The sequence below is a fragment of the Clarias gariepinus genome, chromosome 28 (genome assembly GCF_024256425.1).
Source record: "Clarias gariepinus isolate MV-2021 ecotype Netherlands chromosome 28, CGAR_prim_01v2, whole genome shotgun sequence".
Classification (NCBI taxonomy): Eukaryota; Metazoa; Chordata; class Actinopteri; order Siluriformes; family Clariidae; genus Clarias; species Clarias gariepinus.
Genome location: NC_071127.1, coordinates 8,023,782 through 8,048,930, shown reverse-complemented (window position 1 = coordinate 8,048,930; position 25,149 = coordinate 8,023,782). Strand labels below are relative to the sequence as shown.

Sequence of the window (25,149 nt, the reverse complement as noted above, 5' to 3'; positions counted from 1 at the left end):
TGGCTATTCCGTGTCCACTTATTCACATTTCTCCAGCATCAATACTGAGTATGAATCTGTCTCATTACATTAATCATGTAAACCACCTTTTGAACTCAATATGAATTATATTAACTATTCCAAAAACTTGCTTTTAACTTTACACATCACTGTATTTAACTAATCACATTCTTACTAAATGGTAAACAAAATAACTTTTAACACCCAGTCTGACCCAATATAGCAAGATGCTGGTTAAACTCAATGGCTGAAGGAATAGCCTGGCTTTAGCATGGGAGCATGTCAGTCTATCCACACGTGCGCTTCTGTCTCGCTCCCTTAAGAACCACACACGGCTGATTCATGTCCTTAAACATTAATTCAGTTCACAGTCAGTTACTTCTTACCAACTTTTATCTGAACCATGGTATTTTAAGCATTTGTTCCTTATTTTTTGTACCTGCTAAAAGTTATGACCTGTTACCCAAATTATCGACGCCATTGTTTGCCGATTTAGGCGCGAGCACTCTCAATTAACACTAAGTTCAATTATTTTAAAACTACTCTGATACCAACTACAGTTGCATAAACAAATAATACTGTTGTGCATTACTTAAAGATTAATTAACATCAGCTTACCTGTAAAAAAAAAATAATAATAATAATAGTTATATGAAAACACTTTTAAACCCGGAGCACTCTTTCGCGTGTACACCTGCACTCACTCATTACATGCTGAACGCTTACACTCTACCAGCGTCCACACCCAATCCTCCGCCTAGTGTACCAATTAGGGTGCCTCCGCTAGTAGCTGATTGTTACATGAACAGCACTCTTAAAGAAACATGCACAATATTATCAGTCAGTATCACAGTAGTTCCAAAAACGCTACTCGGCTTAAAAAAAATTAATAGGGGCAATACTTTACTCTCCTTTTAGCTGTACATAACCTTACAGGGCTACATGTACAAGACATTATCTTAGCCACCGTGAGCTAACATGTTTGTGCCAAGCTACATAAGGCAGTGTTATGCTACCTTAAACTATATAAGTGACAATGAAAGAAGCTAGCCAAGATGAGGAAATAAAATTATATCAGTTTTATATGATTAAGAGAATAAGGATTATATGAGACTTAATAACTCACCCATGGTAACAGCTTGCTGGATTCTTAGTTTTGTTTTAAGCAAAAGTTACTGTCCAGAATTTTCTGTTCCCTTAATGTCAGAACAATTCAGTTTTACCTTAAAAGGTAAAAATATTGTATCATTAGAGGTCTCTTACATCTCATTAAGGGTACATTTATTAAAAAGGTAGAAAACAGTTCTTTGAGAAAAATTATTTGTACCAGTGTGTAACATTTTTTTTGTAGGTTGAGTGTACGAACCAGGCCAATATGATCTCAAGACATTAAGGATGCAAAGAATATATGAAATCTCAAATAGTTCAGTGGTGGCAACACCTTTAACTCATGTCAAAAAGTAACAAATTACTTCCTGATTGATATCATATTGAGCAGAATTTTATTTGTCACATACACAGCCATATACAGTATGATATGCAGTGAGATGCTTATATTACCTTTTTTTATAAAAATAAATAAATAAATAAATAAATAAAAATAAATGAAATAAAATATGATAAAAGAGACAATAATACAAATAAAGAAAACATTCTGACATCATGGTGTGATGTGTTCTTTTCCCACATCCAGCACTTTTTGGAGGTCTTAACATGCTCAAAAAGCACACAGGTAGTGAGGTGTGCCCAGGCGGCGATGCAGCAGGTGCTTAGGCCCGATCATTATTGCTAACTATATTTTTATATTTAAAGTTGCTAAAGAACCTGTGAAAATTCAGTAAAGGACCATTTCTAAATCTCCCAAAAGTTTACTTGTAACTTATTGCATTGTAAAACCAGTAAATAGCTGTTACTTCAGTCTTTCTTTTTTTATTTTCTTGACATTAATAACATTAAAACTACAGTTTGTCATATTACTGAAAAATGAAAGTGACACAAAGCTCTTTGGAGGCTCTTGCTGTCATCCTAGTATCAAACTGTATTATTTCTATACATGATTTAGTAATAATTTAAGGTTTTAGCAGTACTGTATGCTAATGTTACAGCAACGCTGATTATTCAAATAAGCAATGCCACTGGTAAGTGGTTTTAAGAACTTCCTGTTTCTTTTAGCAGCTAGCAGTGACTGTAGATGTGGGTTTGACAGCTTAGGCTTCAGTTTCCTTACCAGTGCATAATAATTTACATGCCAGCAATGCTATCTGTCTTTTTTTTCTGCCACTCTGCCTGCCGCCACTTTTTACCAGCCGTGAGCCCTGCATGCTGGCTGAGCACTGCCACCTGACCAGTATGTGTACACCTTCACTTCTTTCATCCCCTTTTTAACTTTCTCCCTTCTTTAACCCTTTCCTTCCCTATATTTTCTTAATAAAATTATCCCCTTTTACCTGTAAGACCTCACCTCATGTCCAGGACTCTTCTGGAGAGAACTGTGCTGCTCTGGGGCATAAGGATGGTTACTTTCACTAATGGTTTGATGCTCCTTGTCGTAAATTAAAACAATTTATTTGTTTAATGTAAAATACCATTATACTGTTTTAACTTGCATCTGTCCCTGCAAAAACCTTTTTTTTTAAAGGAGGATAATTTTGGTTGTTAAAGTCTTATTGTTTATTATTCTAAAAGAGCTAATGTAAAATTTGCCCATAGTTTGTTTTTTAAATACCATCTTCACATTTAAGTGCAAGTTTGAGTATTATGAATTAATTTCCTTGAAGTTTTGTTAAAACCATGGTACTGGACAGATATAACCTTGAAGATGTTTAATAACTTCTTGGATCTGTCGCCGTCACCCTTGGCTTGCTCATCAGAGAAATTTCATTCATTCATCTCGTTATTATTTAGACACATTTTTCTTACACATACACAATTTATTATTATTATTATTATATTTTATTTTATATATATATATATATATATATATATATATATATATATATATATATATATTTGATGAATTTATTTCATCTTTGTGAAGCTGCTTTAAGACAATGACCATTGTTAAAAGCACTATATAAATAAAATTGAAATTGAAATTGAAATCAAAAAATCTACATCAGTGCAGCTTAGTCATAAGAGAGAAATTATCTCTGTCTCTCTATGTATCACATTTGAAATTGGTTTCAAGATTCTAACACGTCACCTTCATCAGTAATACTTAACATTTTTAAATAACTTGGATGTTTTACATTACATCTTAATTACATTCTAACACCCAAAATAAAATGTACAATTGGTGACAAAATTAAGAAAAATTGATTTGCCATAATGGTTTAGTGTCATAAATTCTGCATGTTCTCAAGTGGAGTTTGGTGTTGCACAGGGTTCAGTTTAAGACTCACTGATTTCTTACTCTGTATATGCTCTTCTGCAACATAATTTGTAAGCAAGGTATTAGTTTTCATAATTATGCTGATGACAGACAGTTATACATCTCAGCAAAACCAGATGAGAAAAAACAGCATAATAAAGTTGAGCAATGTGTGCAGGACATAAGAGACTAGATGTTAATTAGCTTCTTTTTGCCTTATTCTGATAAGACAGACGTTTTAGTCATAGGACCACATGCAGCTAGAAGCAAGCTTTTTGATCACATTGTAACTTTAAATGGCCTTTCGGTTCAATCAAGTGCAACAGTAAAAGACCTTGGTGTGATTATAGATTCCAGCATTTCATTTGAAACACATGTAGATAATATTACTAGGATAGCATTCTTTCACCTCAGAAATATTGCCAAGATAAGAAATATATTGTCATTAGATGATGCACAAAAACCAGTTCATGCTTTTATCATCTCTAGGTTAGACTATTGTAACTGCCTATTGTAAGAGAGATGTGCCATGTAAACAGTCAGGTGGAGCAGATATCAGTACTCGCTCCAGTGAGTTTTACCTGACATTACTGGGCCATTTGTATCTGCAGTATTTTTGAACTTGCAGTGATTTCTTTACACATTGTGGCTAACTGGATAGCGACTGCTGTGAGAGACCCCAGCAAACATGCTCATTGTATGTTTTATACAGTACCATGAATATTGTTCAGTGCAGTGTAGGCCATCTAATGCCACAAACTAAATACAGTATTCCTCCAAATACTATAGTCCATTTGCTTTTGTGTTCTTGTTGAACCTCATCATAACTAATTTGTAAAATGCATACAAAACTTACATATAATGCTGAAAAGTCTTTATTAAAAATTCTTGTCTTTAGGACAGGATACAACTAAAAGTGGCTCAGACAAAGTGAACTGAGTATAATGGTATTGTTGCTCTATACATGAGTAAAATCAACGACCAAAACCAACAACAAGCATAGGTAGAGTTGGTTTAATAATTACAAAAGTCCGTCTGACAGCATGTGACTTTGTGTCTGGGATTTTGCTTCATTTTGAGACAGTCTTCCGTGGAAACACACTGCTTCATTTTAATTGGCTTTATACCTAAGGGGAAAAAAAGATATTTATCAGTCAATGTAGGTCAGTGCTAGAGTGTGCACTGGGGATTTTAGGTAAAAGGGTTCTAATAATTAGTTTTTTTCTTCTTTATTTTTATTTTTTGGTGTGTGTGTGTGTGGGGGGGGGGGGGGGAGTGAGCTGGAAAATGTCTATTTTGTAAAACAACAAAAGTATTGCATTACTCTCTCTGCATCTAGGTGAGAATAAACAAATACATTGTTTATTCTCACCTAGAGTCTGCTGTCCTCTCAGTTTCACATCACATAGATTGTTACATTTAGGTTTTTGTTTTAATGCTAAAATTATTTGAATCATTATAATGGGCTGCTCTGAAATCTACTGTCGTAATGTGTGATTTGAAAAGTCTTTGCAGTCCAGTGATGAACATTAAAAGAGACGCACCAGGCCGAAGATTCAGTTCAGAAGACATACAGATTTCTTTCTTATTGCAGCTTTCTGTCCTGAGTGGACACAAATTAGCCTTAGGTGGGAAACACCTGAAGCATTTCAAAGAAGAACCTGGATGAAGTGGAAAGCAAAAGCCGCAGTAAACTTTCTGCAAACATGAAAGTACTTCTAAACTAAACATCATTCATCCGTTAATTTATTAAATCTAAATGTTTTTTTTTTTGTAATATGACCTTATTATCATCTGCTTTCTCCTCTCTCAATATCCAATATCAGCATCACCGGTCCAGGAGGAAAGGCTAATTTCCCTTCTTTTCTTATATTTAAGATCAGTATGAATTACTTAATCTTCTATGACATATTTGTATTTATGATTTTACATTTATTCTACAATAAAGTATTTTTTTCTGTATATTTTTTTGCACACATACTCTATATATTGTAAATGTCAGAGGTGACAGTGCGCAAGAAACCTTGTGTGCTTTGAATTTACATGGCTACAGTATGTGTACCCATATAATTACATTTTTATCTTTTATACACACACACTACCATTCAAAAGTTTTAGAACACCTGCAAATTTCTTTGTTTTTGTTTAGTGATTTATTTTCTACATTCTGTAACAATACTGGGGATTTTAAAACTATAAAATGACACATATGGGATTAGGTAATTACAAAACAACAAGAAAGACAACAGTTTGTTGTTATTTCAAGACACAGAGGTCAGCCTTTCTGTAATAGTTCTTGCAAGAACAGTATTGTCAAGTGCACTTGCAAAATCCGTCAAGCACCATAATGAAACTGGCTCTCATGAAGGCCATCCCAGGAGGGCAAGACCAAAACCTACCACTGCTGCAGATGTATAATTTTTTTTTTCGTGGTTTTACTATCTAACTGAACATTACATTTGAGCATTGAAAGCAGATTTTCTTTTAACTTGATTTAGTCTACACTCACCGCTCATCGGTCCTAAGGCAAAAACCAGTACCAGGAACAGAACTTTCATTCTCTAGCATAAAGAGTGACATTGAAAAAAAAATCATGATTAAAACTTACATTTAATGATGCATTGAAAATCTTACAAAGTAAATGTGGCCGGCAGTGGTTATGTACAATCAAACTGTGTTTAAAATTAGATTGTACTAAAGAGAAAAAAATCTAAATGCCCTGTAAGCATAATATTCTTAAAGAGCTTACCTTCAATGTTTGCAAGTGTAGTGAAAAAGAAAGGACTCCCTGAACTTCATCTGTTTATGAGTTCTGATGTCAATACTGTCTCTTTTCTCCTTTAAATACAATTGATGTGTGAGACTCCACCCTCCTTGTTTTCAATGGACTTTCACATACAGTGGTGTGAAAAATTATTTGCCCCCCAAATAGTTTTTCACACCACTGTAACAATCAACTAGCGGATACATAATTTAACTCCGATGTACTGAACAAATTAAACTGTTACTCATGGTTTCTTGCAATCGGCTACACAATAATATTATACCTTTCCACAAGAATTACTCCACTTTGTAATAATAAAGAGTCACTTAGACAAGGTCAAGCAAGGAATAAATGCTCTAATATCAATTATGAATGATATAATGCAATATTAAAAGGACTTTTAGTAAGTACTGTAGGTTGACTTATCATTATGCGTTATCAAGTAAGAAACTTGTGTTACTGTACCATTATGTGTTATCAAGTTAAGAGACTCTAACTACAGATCTGAAATTGGGTCAAAAATTGTTAATGCCTGTGCCGTAAGGCTTATGGGGAACATACAGTAATGGTTGTCTTCTTTCATAATGGTTGTCTTCTTCCACACCATGGGTGCAAAGCTGAATGTGAAAAGCACCAGAAAAAAAGGCCACTACATTGGCCCTGAACCTTGCTCGTTTTTGATCATGAATGATTCCTGCAAACCAGCCACCAACCTGCGCGACTTCTCTTCGCCCGTGTTATGCTTTTAAATGCCCCACTGCCAGGGATTGCCCCTCTACATACTGTAATGTCTTTTTAAATATATTAGAACATAAATTCTTAGGTTTATGGTTTACAAATTACATGAAACAAATTTTATTATAAAATTAGTTATACAGTAATACAAAACTAAGACTTTTATTTATCACAAATTACACAAAATAATTATTGTTTATGATGAAAAATTCGGATTGTGAGTAACCCAGTTTGTGAGCGTTCTCGCAAGACGAGAAAGATTTAAATAAATTTTGACTTGATAAATGAGCGAGTCTTGATATACGTGAGTATCATGTGGCACACGCGCTTCTTGTTTAGATGCCGAGATTCACATGATCACAACTGGTCTTCTCTCTCTTGCATGTGTGACACCTACAACAAACCATAAAAAAATATTGCAAATTATGTAAATATGACAAATTTTAAGAAAATAAGAACAATTATATTAAGAATATGTAAGCTTAATTCAAACACATGCACTTAAACATGCAATTGTCCAAACTATTGCAGTATTCGATCCTTTCCATGGCATTCATCTGGAGAAGATTATAAGTGTAGAATAAAATTCTACTTAAACAATATTAATAAAATAATTAATTTTTATAGTACTAATAGTACTCCGCACCACTCTCTTTCTCCGTGTCTCTATGATAATGTGAAGGTCTGGGCGATACTGTCAGGCTTATTGGATTAGCACCTATGCATTTGAAAGGCACGGTTATGCTGATAAGATCAGAGGTGGGGTGAAATCTGTTACCAGGCTAATTCCTGTACTGCATTTGTATGCTTTGTTTAGATTGTCTCCAACTTTTTGTTTCCCTCCCCCTTGAAAGGTATAAATTTTTCAGTGCTGAGCTATAGTCAGGATTGGATGCAGGTTCTAGACAGGCACATATTATGGGGGGCAGTCAGAAATGTGAAGGGGGCATCATGTGTACACATCATGTTCGAGCACTGTTTTTTCCCCTTGTGCTTATATTAACAGTATTGTCCTTGCTGAATTGTGTTGTTAGCTGCGTCCAAAGCCTGGAGAAGTGGTTTGCACTTTGTCAGGCCTCTACCTTCAGACCTGTCCAACTTGGGTGTCCCACTTGAAGACTAAGCTCCTGCTGGTATAGCTCTTAAGGTCACTGACACTATAACTAGAATATTTACAAAACTGAAAAGTGTCTTATGAATAATAAAAAAAACAATGTTAGAGCAGATGGGCTATAGAACAATAATAATAATAATAATAATAATAATAATATATATATATATATATATATATATATATATATATATATATATATATATTTCTTTTATAGTAAATGAACAGCTCCCTTTTCTACAATTCACAAATGCGTGTGTGTGTGTGTGTGTGTGTGTGTGTGCTGCAGGCTGTGAATGAATACACACAGTGGAGGGACAGAGATTTAAGGGAAATCTAATTTAATCTAAAACCGTATTGTGTAGTGTCCCTTTTTCGGACGAATTTTTTTCGCTACCGCAGACGATTTTATTAACTTGTAATATATTCATTTTGTGAGTATAATAACATGTGCTTTCTCAACATTTTAAAATTGTGATTTGAGGGAGTGCTGCCCCCTCTTGCAGCACCCATAGTAGAGTCGGTTTCGATTGGATGACAACAGCGATGTACTGTATGGTGATTTCTCACTAAAGATTAACTACAGCTTGAAAGATATCCCAATGTCTCTTGGTTTCTGATTCAACAAAGTGTCCAACAAAGTCAAAGACTTACAAAGACAGAACAAGACTCGAGTAACAGCAGAGATTTATGAAGACTTGTTAGCACTCACACAGCACACAATCCTCATGCTGTGTTTGTGTGTTCTCTTACACACAAGTTTCTAGAGTTACGATGCTTTCCAGAACAATGTGCCAGTCACAGGATCTCTGCATGCCAAAACACACTTACACACGTAATTGTACAGTTTCACTCAACCCAAAAAATACATTACACAGATAAAATATATATAAAATTGCTTAGAACCTCATGACACTTCTATGGCTCAACCACATTGGGCATGCACCAAAAGAAAAAGAGAGATGTAAAAAGAGTTTCTCTTGATGTTACTGTACTTTTTGATGCTCCACTACAATATAAATATTTATACCTACTAATATTAACACACTCTAACTTTTTTTTTTTTTTTTACAAAACACAACACTCACTTAACCTTGTTTCCTGAACATCTATCTTTATTATAGCAGCTGAGGGTGGTTTCTCTCGCAAACAGAGGAAGTCACAGGACTATTCAAAAGTTACCAGAGCACAGCAATTTTGTAAAGACTAGCTAAGTTTGTGGAAATAGTTAAAAGGTTAAAAGTAAAAATAAACTGATCTGCTTTAGTGTAATCTGTGATATTATTGTTTCAGATTGAAGCACATACATTTTTGCCTGTCTTTCTGTACCACAAAAATCTCTGCCTAACTTATAAATACAGAGAATTAAAAATTAGTAACATTAAGTATCTTATTCCCTGTTTATGCTAACTTGTACTTCTTTCGTTGTCAGTAAAATACATTCCGTCAGTAATCAGAAAGTGAATCTAATACAGTATAATTCACTGTTTTTCCCCTACAGAGTATCAGCAATTAACAACTATTAACAACATCCTCATGTAGTTGCCCTTTTTGTCCAGATGTGTTAATGCAGTGGGAAGATAAGCAGCAATAGCATGTTTTGTAGAGCTATCTCTTTTTTTCAGCAGAAAAATAATAGTGGCAGACTTCAGGCAGGATGGTATGCAGAATGTAGACAGATAAATTATTATCAGCTAGTTTTTTTGGTTACTTCATCTTGACTTGATTTTGCATGTATGCAGCTGTGACAGAACAAGGGGGATATGTCAGAAAAGCATAATGAAAGATTTGGCTTTAGCTCCCATTGGCCAATGCAGTCATGTCCACAATCACATACCATTTTATCACATCACTGGGTTTGTGGAATGCTCCTGATTGGTTCTTATATTTACATTTAGGTGTATAATTTACCTTACAATTTATAGTTAAGTTTCTTATTGTTTTGTTTGCTTCTTGATTGTTGTTAGAGAGCCTGCACTTACAGTACATCCTTTTCTCTTCTTATTCCTGCCTACATAATGCAACCATTTTATGTTTTATACCATGAATATTTTTCAGTGCATTGTTGGTCATCTAATGCCACAAACTAAATACAGTAATTCTCCAAATACTACAGTCCATTTGCTTTTGTTTTCTTGTTCCACATCATCAAAACTAATTTGCAAATTTCATACAAAACCTACATATATAATGTTGAAAAGCCTTTATTAAGAATTCTTGCCTTTAGGAAAGGATATGACTTAGAAAAGTGACTCAGAAAAAAATGAACTGAACATAATGGTATTGTTGCTCTATACTCTATAATTACAGAAGTCCATCTGACAGCATGTGACTTTGTATCTAGGATTTTGTTTCATTTTGAGACAGTCTTCCATGGAAACACACTGCTTCATTGAAAGTCCCTTTCGACCTATGGAGAAAAAAAGATATTTAGCGGTGCAGGTCAGTGGAAAAAGCAGTGTGCACTGGTTCTGACAATTTTTATTTTAATTTTGGTGTGTGTGTGTTTGTATGTGTGTGTGGGTGTGTGTGGGTGTGTATTTTTGTGTGTGGTGAGTAAGTGAGCTGGAAGGCAGCGATATTATCTATTTTGTAAAACAACAAAAAGTATTGCATTACTCCCTCTCTGCAGTAAAATAAAATAAATAAATTAATTAATTAATTAATTAATTAATTAATTAATTAATAATCAAAGGTTTATTTATGTGTTTACTCTTACCCCGAGTCTGTCCTTTCCGTTTTACACTACATACTGTAGATTGTTACATTGAGGTTTTTGTTTTAATGTTAAAATTATTTGCTGCTCTGAAATCTACTGTACTGTTGTGTAATTCTAATAGTCTTTGCAGTGCAGTGATAAATAAACATTAAAAGAGACACACCAGGCTGGAGATTCAGTTCATAAGACATACAGGTATCTTTTCCATTGCATTTTTCTGGGCTGGGCAGACACAAATTAGCTTCAGGTGGGAAACACCTGATGCAATTCAGAAAAGAACCTGTAACAAAGTGGAAACCAAAAGACATAGTAAACAATGCATTTTTTTTTAAAAAATCATTCAACTTTTTATTTATTAAAGCAGCCTAATGTTCGTTTTTTGTGATATGACCTTATCATCTGCTATCTCCTTCTAAATATCAACAAATAAGTTCTTATCAGAAAGAGTTATATAAATTTATCACCTTGGCTAAATAAACAACATGCTTGTTAGATCCAATCCCAACCAGATTTTTAAAAGAAGTGATGCATACTGTTGGAGAGCCACTTGTAAATATTATTAATTCCTCATTATATCTGGGTCATGTCCCTAAATCTTTAGCTTACAGTATCTAAAAAATCTAATTTAGACCCGAATGAAATAACAAATTACAGACCAATTTCAAACCTTCCATTTATATAAAAAATATTAGAAAAGGTAGTATCAGCTCAAATATGCACATTCTTGCAGGAAAACAACATCCTCGGAGAATTTCAGTCAGGTTTTAGGCCCAATCAGAGTACAGAAACTGCTCTAGTTAAGATTGCAAATGACTTGTTTTTTAGCTTCGACCAAGGCTGCATCTCAATACTAGTCTTACTTGATCTTAGTGCTGCATTCAACACAATAGATCATAATATTCTCATAGATCGCTTACAAAATTGCATAGGTATTCAGAGACAGGCATTAAAATGGTGTAGATCATACCTGTTTAATCGATACCATTTTGTAGATCTAAATGGAGAACCGTCTGGTGTAATGCCAGTGAAATATGGGGTCCCACAAGGGTCAGTTTTAGGACCTCTGCTGTTCTCAATATACATGCTTCCCTTGGGTAACATCATTAGAAGACATGGGATTAGTTTCCATAGTTATGCTGATGATACCCAATTATATATCTCAACTAAACCAGACAAAATACTTAAGTTGTCCAGACCAAGTGAGTCAGACCAAGATTAGATGACCAATAACTTTTTTTTACTAAATTCATATAAGACAGAGATATTACTTTTTGGCCCAAAAAACAGTACACAACAGCTCTCACAATTCTTCTGCGTTTAGAAGGACTGCGTTTAGACTGTTACTACCAGCTCGACAGTAAAAGACCTGGGCATAATATTAGACAGTAACTTGTCCTAATTTTTTCAATATCACAAAACAGCCTTTTCCATCTTAGAAATAGTGCCAAATTTAGGAGCATCTTATCCGTATCTGATGCAGGAAAGTTAGTTCATGCATTCATGACCTCCAGACTGGACTATTGTAATGCATTACTAGGTGGTTGTCCTGCATCCTCAATAAACAAGCTTCAGTTGGTCCAAAGTCCATTCTACCCTGAATGGCAACTACAATAATTCTCTCCATCTGTTCTGTGTTTTTCTACCCTTCCCGAAGCATCTGGAGATTGTGCCAGCTTCAGTAGACAAAGGCCAACCCCAGGCATCCAGAGAAGGACCAGCTCCAACTGGATTCTGCTTTATGATGGTTGGAGCTAAACATGCTGCTCCTGTGCTTCCAGTGATCCAGACCCCATCTGCCCTCTGCACCTGTTAACTCATCCCTATGCTGAACTGGACTTTAATCTAAAATCTAAAAAAACTTCTATTATATTGCACTTTCACCTGTATAACACACATGATGTTATATAATTTCTATCTGTTATTACCCAAATGAGGTCTGGTTCCTCTTAAGGTTTCTTCCTATTGCCATCAAAGGGAGTTTTTCCTTGCCACTGTCGCCGTCCCCCTTGTCTTGCTCATCAGAGACATTTTATCCATCATTTATTCATTCATCTCATTATTATCCAGACACTTTTTTCACTTATACATGCAATTTTTTTTTCTCTTTTAAAATTTCTTTCATTTTTGTGAAGTTGCTTTGATACAATGACCATTGTTAAAATCGCTATATAAATAAAATTGAATTGAATTGAATTTTCTCTGAATAAATCTTTCTTCTTTTTTTTGAAAGACCTAATCTTCTATGACATATTGGTATCTATGAATTAACATTTACATTTTGTAAAATATTTTATACACACATACTGTATATATTGTTGATATCAGAGGTGACAGTCCTGAAGAAACCTTGTGTGCTATGAATTTACATTGCTATGTGTACCCATATAATTAAAATTAGATTTAAAAAGATTTTTGTTTAATTCAACAAAAAAAAACTCAGTCTATACTCACCGCTCATCAGCACTGAGGCAAAAACCAGAACCAGGAACAGAATCTTCATTCTCTAGCATAAAGAGTGATATTAAAAAGTGGTTATGTTAAATAAAACTGTTTAAAATTTCAAATTTCAAATTCAAATTTTATTTGTCACATACACCATCATACAGAGTACAATATGCAGTGAAATGATTTTGTGCGACCACAGAGTCGCGACGGCAGCCACCTAACCGGTGCCATCATAGAAGATAAGAAATAGATACATTAGGATAACGAGGGTAAAAAATCCCCTCCCAGACTGTCCTTCGAAAAGGGCAGTGTGCGATCAGGGGTACAAAAATACCTCAGCAACAAGCACATAAAAACATGTAAACACAAGACATAAACATTGCAACGATTAGGGTACAGGGGATAGGAAATGTCCAATGTAGGCAAACAGCTCCAGTCCCTGCAGCTAGAGAGCGCTGGTCCCGATTCCACCTGCCCACACTGAAGGGAATAAGCACACGAAGGCGTTGGATATGGGGAAGGTAGAGTGTCTATCTGTAGCTGTTATGTGTGTGCGTGAGTGCGTGCGTATCAGTTTGTAAGCCTGTAACATCCCGTAATAGTCTGCGCCAGGTGTCCTTGAAGGGGGAGGGAGTAGGATTCCAGAGCGTCTCGTTATCTTGGTCTTCGGGGAGTTTGTTATGACTCCAGCCACGGCCTTGAATGCAGTAGCTGGAAAGAAACATCCTCCAGAGACAGTGCGGCCAGGCACACAATGCGCCACTTCTCCCAACTGTCCATCGTGTATCCAGCAGCAAACATCCCAGCAGGACAAGTAGGTTCCCCAGAACCCACATTTCTCGTCGAAAAGATCGTGTCAATTGCATTCAGAGACCAGTTGATCAAATCCATATTCCTTTTTAATTTTCAAGAGCAAGACGAGGAGAGTCTCTGAATAGTATTCACAAGACAGACAAGAGAAGCAAGCGGGGAGAGATAAGGGAGGGAGAGCAGATGCGACCGCCTTCGTCAAGAGCCGAGAGGGAATAGTTTAAAGGGAAAAATTTAATTGTACTAAGAAGACATTATCTAAGAGCTCTGTAAGCATAATATTTTTAAAGAGTTTACCTTCAATGTTTGCAAGTGTAGTGAAGAAGAAAGGACTCTCTGAGCTTCACCTGGTTATTAGTTCTGATGTTTAAACTTTTTCTTTTCTCCTTAAAACACGTCTGATGTGTGAGGTCCCACCTTCCTTGTTTCAACCAGCGGATACATAATTTCACTCCAATGTGCTGAACAAATCATTCTGTTACAATTATTCATGAAGTTTCTTGCAATAGGCTACATAATGATATTCTACCTTTTCACAATAATTACTCCACTTTTTAATAATACAGAGTTTAAGTGACTACAATAAAAAAAGAATACATGCTGTAATATCATGTATGAATGTTACCATCAATATTAAAAGGAAGTCTAGTAAGTAGGTTGACATTCCATTATGTGTTATTAAGTAAGAAACTCTAACTACAGGTCTGAAATTGTATTCGTGATACTGCGTCACTCCATGTGATCATTAGGTCACACCGGTAAAAGGTGTCAGGGCCAAAGACAAAGCGCGCTGAAGAAGACACAGGCAAATTCTAAACCTCTGTCTGTCTAAGACACCAGCGAGAGAGAGAGAGAGAGAGCGTCATGCATCAGTTTACCTCTGTTTATTTTGTGTTTTCAGTTTTCTTTTGGTTTCCTTTTAAGTTTCTTAATTAATAATCCCACGCTATCTCAAAAAGGAAATGTCTTCCCGTGTCTGTCATAAGCTCTCACAACAATTCCTATTTCACTGACCCCCTCTAAAGCCCTGCGTCAGGACTCTTATAATCAGTAAAACATCTCATGGTGCGGATCTCCACACCGCACCCCCTAACAAAATGATAAGGAGAAAAATGTAAATTAAGAATGTCTTGAAACATAATGTAGTAACTCTTTATTGATTTAAACACGGTAAGGTGTTTATGTCTTGTACATTCTTTATTCGACCTTTCTGCTTGTGCTTAGGTTTCACTGTTTCCATTTACATACAACGTTTAGATAACAATGTTCCAGAAGTTATATTAAATAGGGAAAATACACAATTTTGTTTTTAATACAATTATATTAAATATAGAATATTTTTATGTTTTGCTGGCAAAATACATTTTAGGCAGAGACGTCTGCTCGGTCTTGTTAATTCGCTTTAAACCCCCCATTTATGTGAATTCCCCCATCAGCGAAACCGGTTTGATAACTTCACACCTATCATGAATGTGGGTTTCGCTTTTGTATGCAGTGAATAGACTAAAACAAAATCAATAAATGGAGTTAAATGAAGTTAAATATACACAATAAATTTATTAAATAAATAACTGTGTTTGCTTTACATTTGAGCACTTTTTCATTTTCTATACTCCTATATCATATATTTGTGTCTAATACTGTTTTATTTACATTTTACATTACATGCAGTTTGTAATTTACTTGCAATTGTACTTTTAAAATGTAACCTACGTATCTACAGTATAAGCAAATTTAACTACTTCAGTAGTGAATGAGAAATTTGGTTCTTATTCTCTATATTCTTGTCGAGTTTAGTCCTTCAGAGCAAGCACGGATTCTGCGGAATCTCTTCACCGTTTTATTCACGATAGGTGTGAATTTACCAAACTGTGCGCTGTTGGCAAATACTGTAGGAGGTTTAGATGAATAAACAAGAAAGCGGACATCTCTGCCTAAAATAGATAAAAAACAAATACTGTAGATAAAAATGGTAGCAATAGAATCAGACTTAATAGTTGGATTTGATACTTTTCTTTTTATTTACTGTATGGACAGTCGTATTATGCTTTCTCTATGTTATTTATCTCTCTATATATTTTCTAATTATGACTAATAAATCGGCTCACATGGGAGCGCGCTGGCGTGTTGGAAAAGTCAGCATTTATCTATCGAGTAGCCTATATACACTCAACAAAAATATAAACGCAACATCTTTGTTTCTGCTCCGATTTTTCATAAGATGGACTTAAAGATCTAAAATTCATTCCAGATACACAATATTACCATTTCTCTCAAACATTGTTCACAAATCAGTCTAAATGTGTGATAGTGAGCACTTCTGCTTTGCTGAGATAATCCATCCCACCTTACAGGTGTGCCACATCAAGATGCTGATCTGACATCATGAGTAGTGCACAGGTGTTCCTTATACTGCCCACAATAAAAGGCCACCCTGGAATGTGCAGTTTTTTGCTTTATTGGGGGTCTTGGGACTCAGAACCGGTCAGTATCTGGTGTGACCACCATTTGCCTCATGCAGTGCAACACATCTTCTTCGCATAGAGTTTATCAGATTGTCAATTGTGGCCTGTGGAATGTTGTGGTTTATTGAAGTCTGGTACAGAATGTTATTCTACCTTTTCACAAGAAGTACTCTGATTTGTAATAATGTAGTGACTTTAGTGACAAAAAAGACAACTGTAACAACCGTTAGTACAGAAAATATACTTTATTGCCAAAAGTGCCTTAACGTTAAGTTAAGCAACATCCAATTCTTAATATGTAAGGGTTTAATATGATGTTGGCCCTACCCACTTTGCTGCTATGGTTTAACTCTTCTGTGAAGGCTTTCCACAAGATTGAGAAGTGTGTTCATGGGAATTTTTGACCATTTTTCCAGAAGTGCATTTGTGAGGTCAGACACTGATGTTGGATGAGAAGGCCTGGCTCACCGTTTCACAGAATATAAAATTGTTCAAAATGTTTTGGTATGCTAAAGCATTAAAAGTCCCTTTTACTTGAAAGACAGCCATAAAAAGTCCCATATGCAGTTTGCGACAAGCCATGTGGAACTGCAAATGGGACTTCTTATGGCTTTTTTTTTTGTCATTTTTCCATACAGACCAGATTGGTGGAATGCATGACTAATACAGTAGTTATCCTGTCTCCCACCTGAGCTGGTTGTTTTACATGAACTGGCATGCCCTGTCAGTTTAGGTGGATGGACATGTCTTGGTAGATTTGCAGCTGTAACATAATCTTTCCATTTTCAGATGATGGATTAAGCAATGCAGACGCTCTTATCCAGGGCGACTTACAAAGGTTCTTTAAAGTTTGGATCAGTGGATAGATTCTCACACACACAGTTTTAACACAATATTTAAAAAATGGAAAGGTTGTTGTTTAAAGATTAAAGTTAAAGATAGCCAGAACACAGGCTAGATGCATGTCTTGCTCAATCTCTGAGAGATGGTGGGACCGTCAAACAGTGTTCTCCACTTCCACCTGGTGAGTAGAAAGTATCTGTGTGTGTACTCACACATGTCTCCTGTCCCCTCAGATTCAAATCTTTCGCTCCTGCTCTGCCACGTGCTCTGCTGTCTTAGCCTTCAGGAGGCGCATCCTGCCCAGTGCCTCTTGTCTTACCTGCTCTGCATTGTGCAACATCAAGGACACCATGTGATCTGAGTAACAAACCATGGGCCCGCGACATTCACAGAGAATTTAAAAGAGCTACATTGCTTATACAGATTGTAACTACATTAAGACCGCAAGATTATAAGTTGTTTCAAAGTACTTATTAAAGAAGGTAATTTTGGCTACGTTTACACTGCAGGTCTCTATGCCCAATTCTAATTTGTTGCCTATACCTGATTTTTTTTACCTCCGTTTACACGTTCTTTCAACTATGACTCCTATCCAATACACGTGTTTACACTTGCCATGTCATCTGAAACATTGCGCATACTTAAAGGGAGGTTCTTGTGCTACACACTAGCCAAGATAAACGAAGGTGAAGTATGCTTGACACTCTGTGATATATGCAAAGTTCACCGAAACATCACCATGGTTTTAAAACGGAGGAGGAGGAAAAGAAACGGCATAATTACAGTCTGCGCATATGCTTCATTCACCAAATACTGATTTCTTAATGTTATTTAGCCCAAATAAGCATTAAAAAGAAGGGTGGGGGTAGGGGGGCTGGGGGCTTTTCCGTTTCCATGTCACTTGCGATGTTATAATTCCACACACGCTTCCACCGGAGAATACCATTACATCATTAAACCCTGAAGAAGTCGCAGTTTTAATGACGTACAGAATGACTCAGGAAATCCGATGTGTGTTTACACGTCAATCACATTAGCACATACAGTATCTGATTTATATCTGATTTATTTCCACATATGAAGGAGGCCTGAAACCAATCTTAAAATATCGGAATGCATGCGTTTTTTTTTTCTGTTTACACGGACATAGAACATATCCCTGATGCAGATCAATTCCTGCTTTCTGTTTCACCCAAATGAGGATGGGTTCGCTGTTGAGTCTGGTTCCTCTCAAGGTTTCTTCTTTTTACCATCTCAGAGAGTTTTCCTTGCTCACCAGGGACAATCTGCTCATCTTGATTCATGCACACTTACATTCCATACAGACTTAAATAATTCTTTTGATTGTGTAAAGCTGCTTTGCGACAATGACAATTGTTTAAAGCGCTATACAAATAAAATTGAATTGAATTGAATATCTGATATGAATAAGGATTATGGAGGCCACTGTGCTCTTAGGAACCTTAAGTGCAGCAGAATTTTTTTCTGTAACCTTGGCCAGATCTGTGCCGCGCCACAATTCTGTCTCTGAGCTCTTCAGGCAGTTCCTTTGACCTCATGATTCTCATTTGCTCTGACATGCATTGTGAGCTGTAAGGTCTTATATAGACAGGTGTGTGGCTTTACTAATCAAGTCCAATCAGTATAATCAAACGCAGCTGGACTCGAAATGAAGGTGTAGAACCATCTCAAGGATGATCAGAATTTATGGACAGCATCTGAGTTAAATATATGAGTGTCACATTAAAGGTCTGAATACTTGGGACCATGTAAGTTTTGTCTGAATACTTTCCATACCCACTGTAGACCCATTACTATATTTGATAAAAACCATTTGAAATGTGTTAGGGGGCTATTATGAACAAAGTTGGTTGATGCCCTTGTCTGCCCATGTGTGGAATTTAATGCTTCTTATTACCTGTGAAATCTGAGCTGTTCCAAATAGGTGTATTTAGCTTGTTCAAGAAATGTGTAACTTTTTATTAACTTGTGTTTTTGTGACTTTTCAAAACCAATTTTGACTTTATTTTGCATTTGTGAAGCTACGAATGACTTAAAGGTGACCTTGCCCACTGCAGTCACTTCAACCATCACATGGCCATTTTAACATCACTGGTTTTGCAGGAAGCTTCTGATTGGTTGCTATAACATTTGGGTGTATGTTTTATCTGGTAACAGTTATGTTTCTCATGTTGTTGGGATAATGAACACCCTTTAGAATTTTATGCTAGATCTGGCTTTAGTATACTGTATAGTTTTTTTTCTTGTTTTTTTGCTTGATGATTGTCAGTAGAAAGCCTGCACTGGCATCCTCACTCCTCTTATTCCTGCTTACATTAATCACGCTTTGTATGTTTTATGTTGTTACATTGTTAATGTAGATCATCTAATGCTACAAACTAAATACATTAATTCTGCAAATACTATGGTACATCTGCTTTGGTGTTGCTGCTCCACCACATGGTACCTCACTTCAAAAATGCATTGAAACTTACATCGATGCTGGAAAAAGTTTATTAGGAATAAACGTTTTTAGGACAGAATATGAGTAAAAGAGGTTCAGACACAGTGAACTGATTGTACTGTTGCTGTTGCTGAATACATGAGCAAATCATAACATCAACAAAAACATTAGTAAGACTGAGAAGTAAATCTTTTGGATCAAACATGGTTATGCTTAACTGTTAGTCAAATTGCAGAAGTCAGTCTGACAGCATTTGACTTTGTAATTAGGATTTTGCTTCAGCTTGAGACATTCGGCCATAGAAATGCACTTCTTCGCTGGAGGAACATTTCGACCTAAAAAACAAAATAATGCTATGGGGGTGTTTAAGCATTACATAAAAGGTGGTACATTACAAGTCCTATTCTAGAAATTAATATGATTTTTCTATTTCTCTGTGAGCTCTCTCTCTCTCTCTCTCTCTCTCTCTATATATATATATATATATATATATATATATATATATATATATATATACAGCCCTGGAAAAATAAGAGACCACTGCAAAAAGAATTGGTTTCTTATGTTACAGATACATGTATTAGTGGAATGTACAGTTCAGTAAAATGTTTTGTAAACTGCTCATATTATTGTTGTTTGGAGTGTATATTTCATCAAATCACATCAAAATAAACCATGATCATGCAGTATTTGCACAGCTTTAATACCTCAAATTAAACAAAATGCAAAAAAAAAATTTAAACAATTTTGTTAATGTTTTGGCTAAATATCATTAAGAAATCAGTATTTGGTAGAATAACCTCGATTTGTAATTACAGCTTTTTTGCGTTTTGGATCTCTCCCAGTTTTCCACATTGCTGTTGGGTAACTTTATACCATTCTTTTTGCAAAAAAGCAAACAGCTCTGCTTTGCTTAATGGTTTGTGACCATCCATCTTCCTCCTGATGACATTACAGAATTTTTTTGGGAGTGCAGTGGTCTCTTATCTTTGCAGAACTGTACATGACAGAAGCTGCAATGTTACTTTGTTTGTAAAATAAAAAAAAAAAATGCATTACTGACTCCTGCAGTAAAATAAGTAAATAAATAAATACTCATCATTTACTTTTATTCTGTGCTCTGTCAGTTTCGGACTAAAGAGATTGTTGCATTTATTTTGCTTGTTGTGTTTTAATGCTAAAATTATTTGAACCATTACAATGTGCTGCCTTGTGCTGCTGTGTTATATTAATAGTCATACAGGTGCAGTGATAAATAAATAAATAAATAAAACACACACTTGATCCAATATTCAGTTCATAAAAGACACAGGCATTTTTCTCATTGCAGGTTTCAGGACTGGGTATGCACCATTCACGATCAGGTGGGAAACACCGGACACATTTCAGAGCAGAACCTGTAGCAGAATGGCAATCAAAAGCCACAGTAAACATTCTGCAAGCGTAAAAGTACTTCTAGACAAAGTATTTTTTTTTATTATTTATTCATTTATTTATCAGCCTAATATTCTTTTTTGCAATATGACCCTATTAACCTCTGCTTTGTCCTTCCTGAATATCAGAATCACCGGTCCAGGAGGATGGGGACTATACTCCTTCCTTTTTCATAGTTGGTTAGTATGAATGAGTTAAACCCCCTGTAACTTATTAAACTTATTGGATTTTTTTTTTTTACCATTTATTCTAAAATCCATTGGCATTAGACACTGTGCCATACTATCTGTGTATACTGTATGTACAGTAGGTTTGTTCCCTATAATTTATGCATACATGCTGTACATATTGTTGATAAAGTCAGAGGTGACAGTGCTGAAGAAACCTTTTTGTGTGGTTTCATTTTACATTGCTACAGTATTTCTACCTATATATATATATGAAACAGATTTTATTGGGGCCTTAACATCTTCTGTAACTTTAAAGGCCTTATTGTCTGTAGTGTACATTACAAGTAAGTCTTATCTTAAATATTTAAAGCAGATTTTTTTATTTGACGTGAAGCCCAGTCTCTACTCACCTCTCATTAGCACTAAGGCAAAAACCAGAGCCAGGAACAAAACTTTCATTCTGTAGCTTAAACAGAGTTTTTGAAAAATCATGATTTAAAATAACATTTGTTTAAATGCATAAATGCCAAAGAAGTAGCTAACAGAAATAATCGACAATAATAATAATAATAATAATAATAATAAAAATAAAATTTAATTAAATTGTACTTGAAAAGAAAACTCGAAGCGTTCTGAAAGCATGACACTCTTTAAGAGCTTACCTTCAATATTCAGTAGTGAAGCAGAAAGGACTCTCAGAGCTTCACTTGTGTATCAGATCTGATGTCACTACATTATCTTTCCTTCTTTAAATATGTAAGATTCCCCCTTCCTTGTTTTCACAGTTGCTAATGACTTTCATACAACAATCAACTAGTGGATACATTTCAGACTGATTGTCAAATCATGCTGTTACAGTTACTCATGTGGTTTCTTGCAGGCTGATACACAATGATATTCTACCTCTTCACAAGAATTACTCATCTTTGTAATAATGCCGAGACTAAGTGAAAGACTACAGTGAAATAAAAGGCAACTGTAAAAAGTGTAAGTAAAGTTTCTGTCTGTTCTCTATCTATCCAATATAAGGTATCAAATTAACTAACAAAGGCAACAGTGACCAGAAAAAAAAAAACATTTCAGACAGCAAAAAAAAAAAAGAATAAAAATCAAGGTCAAGCAAAGAATTAATCCTGTGTTATCATATAAACGACATTACCAAATGTTATCATGCCATATTAAAAGGAATTCTAGTTAGCAGGTTGACTTTTCATTATATGTTGAATAATGAAGTAAGAAACACTGTGCCCGAACAATCTTACATTTTTTCTTATGCTTATCTGTAAAATAGTTTTAAATTTTAATCCAGGAGAAATCATAGAAATAATACATTTAAGTTTTCATTACCAAAGACTATTTAATTTAATAAATTTTTACTTAAGGTCAATTTTATTTGTATAGTGCTTTTAACAATAGACATTATCGCAAAGCAGTTCAGAAAAAGAAAGAAAGCAGAAATTATCAGCCCATTTCAAGATTATCTTCATGGTCATCAAATGGCATCACACGCATCCCCAATAAGACAATATGGGGTCATTCTCAGCACAGCCAGAAGTAGGGAGGTCAGGAGAGGTCAGGATTGCTGGTTATCACCACAAAGTATTGAAATGTGTCATGTTTTCGCATTTTAACTTTGTCGCTCTCGTTTGCATATTTGCACATACACTTTATGTTGTCTCTTTTGTATTAAACTTAGTGTTCTGTTAGTTTAAAATTATCAATCTGTCTTGTCTCAGCTAGTCAGATAATTAGGTCTCTTAGCTAGTTAGTTTTGTTAATTTATTTTGCCATGGCGGCACGGTGATGTAGTGGTTATCACTGTCGCCTTGCACCTCCAGGGTCTGGGTTTGATTCCCGACTCTGTATGCATGGAGTTTGCACGTTCTCCCCATGCTTGGTGGGTTTCCTCCGGGTACTCTGGTTTCCTCCCACAGTTAGGCTGATTGGCATTCCCAAATGGCGACCCTGAATACAGGATAAAGCGGTATAGATGATGAGTGAGTGAGTGAATTTATGTTGCATTTATCACCTTGGTTCTGGAGGAACGTTGTTTTGTTTCACTGTGTACTAAGCTGTATATGGTTGAAATGACTGTTTTTGCAAGAACAGTATAGTCAGGTGCTTTTGCGAAACCCATCAAGCACCATAATGAACCTGTCTCTCATGAACACTATCCCAGGAAAGAAAAAATTAAATCGCTGGATGAGCCTCTTAAAGCACTTTATGACTACCGTGAGTGCAACCAGGCCACATGCAACATTTTTTATTTTAGCAGAGAAAAGATATGGGAGCCTTCAGGCAGGGTAGTATGCAGAATGTAGAAAATGATTTTTTATCACCTTGACATTATTTTATCTCATGCTAAATCACTTGTAAAATACATTTAAAACTCACATTGATGCTGAAAAGACTTTATTAGGAATTAATGTCTACAGGTCATAATGTCTTTAGGATATGATTAAAAGCGACTTATACAAGGTGAACGGAATGTATTGCTGCTGTTGATAAATACATGAGTAAATAACAACAGTAACAAATACTAACAGTAATACTAGGGTGGACATTTTTTAAATCAAGCATGGTTATGGTTAAGTGGTATAAAAATTGCAAAAGTCGGTCTGACAGCATTTGACTTTCAAAAAGGATTCTTCCTTCTTCTTGAGACAGTCGGCCATAGAGACACATTTCTTCACTGGAGGTGACTTTATACCTAAGGAGAAAAAAATATTTAGCAGTCAGTGCAAGTCCTTATGCACATCGTGATGTAACATGCCCTAACTTGGAGGAGGTGTTTAAGTGAGAGCGTACATTGGCAGATGTTTGAACATTGGTTACAAGGTTTCTGACTAACATGGCACAGTTGAACCCTGTTGTTACTTATTTCATAAAATAACACTGTATTACTAACAAGCAAAAATGTATTAATTATCTAAAATAAAAGAATATGAATACATAAACACACATTGTTCACTTTTATTCTGAGTCTACAGTGTAGTGCCAGTTTAAAACTAGACTGCTGAATTTAGGTTTGTGTTTAAATGTTAAAATGATTTGAACCATAATTATGCCATGTGCTGCTGTGTTATATTAGTCTCAAAGGTGCAGTAATCAAGAAACAAGCAGAAAAAAATGGAGACACAAACTGGGCTTAGCTTTCAGTTCATAAGAGATACAGGTATTCTTCTCATTGCAGGTTTCAGGACTGGGCAGACATGAGTCCTCAGCTGGAGGGAAACATCTGACACATTTCAGAGCAGAACCTGTAACAGAGTGGAAATCAAAAGCCCCAGTAAACTTTCTGCAAACATGAAAATACTTCTAAACATAGTATATATATATATATATATATATATATATATATATATATATATATATATATATATATATATATATATAAATAATATATTTTTTTTAAATTCATTCATTAAATTAGCTTAATCCTTTTTCTGATATGACCTTATTATCCTCTCTCCTTTTACCAACCACTGTAACATATTGATATTTATATGTTTCAATGTATTATACAATCCACTGGCATTAGACAACTGTATCTGTATATGTAGTTTTTGGTCTGTATATTTTATGCACACATGCTGTACAGATTTGGATCAAGTCAGAGGTGAAAGTGCTGAAGAAACATTTTTTTTGTGCTTTTATTTTACATTGCTATGTGTAATCCTGTAATTAAGCTGGATAAACCCAGGCTACACTCACCGTTTATCAGCACTGAGGCAAAAGCCAGAGCCAGGAACAGAATTTTCATTCTGTAGCTTAAACAGAATTTTTGAGAAATTATGATTCTTTTTTGATGTAATGTGT

The 25,149-nt window shown here is 35.2% G+C and overlaps 3 long non-coding RNA genes across 3 annotated transcripts; 1 reads left to right on the top strand and 2 right to left on the bottom strand.

The window, feature by feature from the left end:
* Positions 1-4,243: 4,243 nt before the first annotated feature.
* Positions 4,244-5,933, bottom strand: LOC128515744 (uncharacterized). Its single transcript, XR_008356702.1, has 3 exons — positions 5,880-5,933; positions 4,915-5,031; positions 4,244-4,497 (listed from the first exon to the last, which is right to left on the bottom strand). It is a non-coding gene; the product is annotated as an uncharacterized LOC128515744 (long non-coding RNA).
* Positions 5,934-18,945: 13,012 nt separating this feature from the next.
* On the top strand, positions 18,946-22,299 carry LOC128515745 (uncharacterized). The gene is made up of 4 exons (XR_008356703.1): positions 18,946-19,031; positions 21,057-21,190; positions 21,289-21,339; positions 22,211-22,299. It is a non-coding gene; the product is annotated as an uncharacterized LOC128515745 (long non-coding RNA).
* Positions 19,978-21,802, bottom strand: LOC128515746 (uncharacterized). The gene is made up of 3 exons (XR_008356704.1): positions 21,741-21,802; positions 21,007-21,123; positions 19,978-20,061 (listed from the first exon to the last, which is right to left on the bottom strand). It is a non-coding gene; the product is annotated as an uncharacterized LOC128515746 (long non-coding RNA).
* Positions 22,300-25,149: the final 2,850 nt, after the last annotated feature.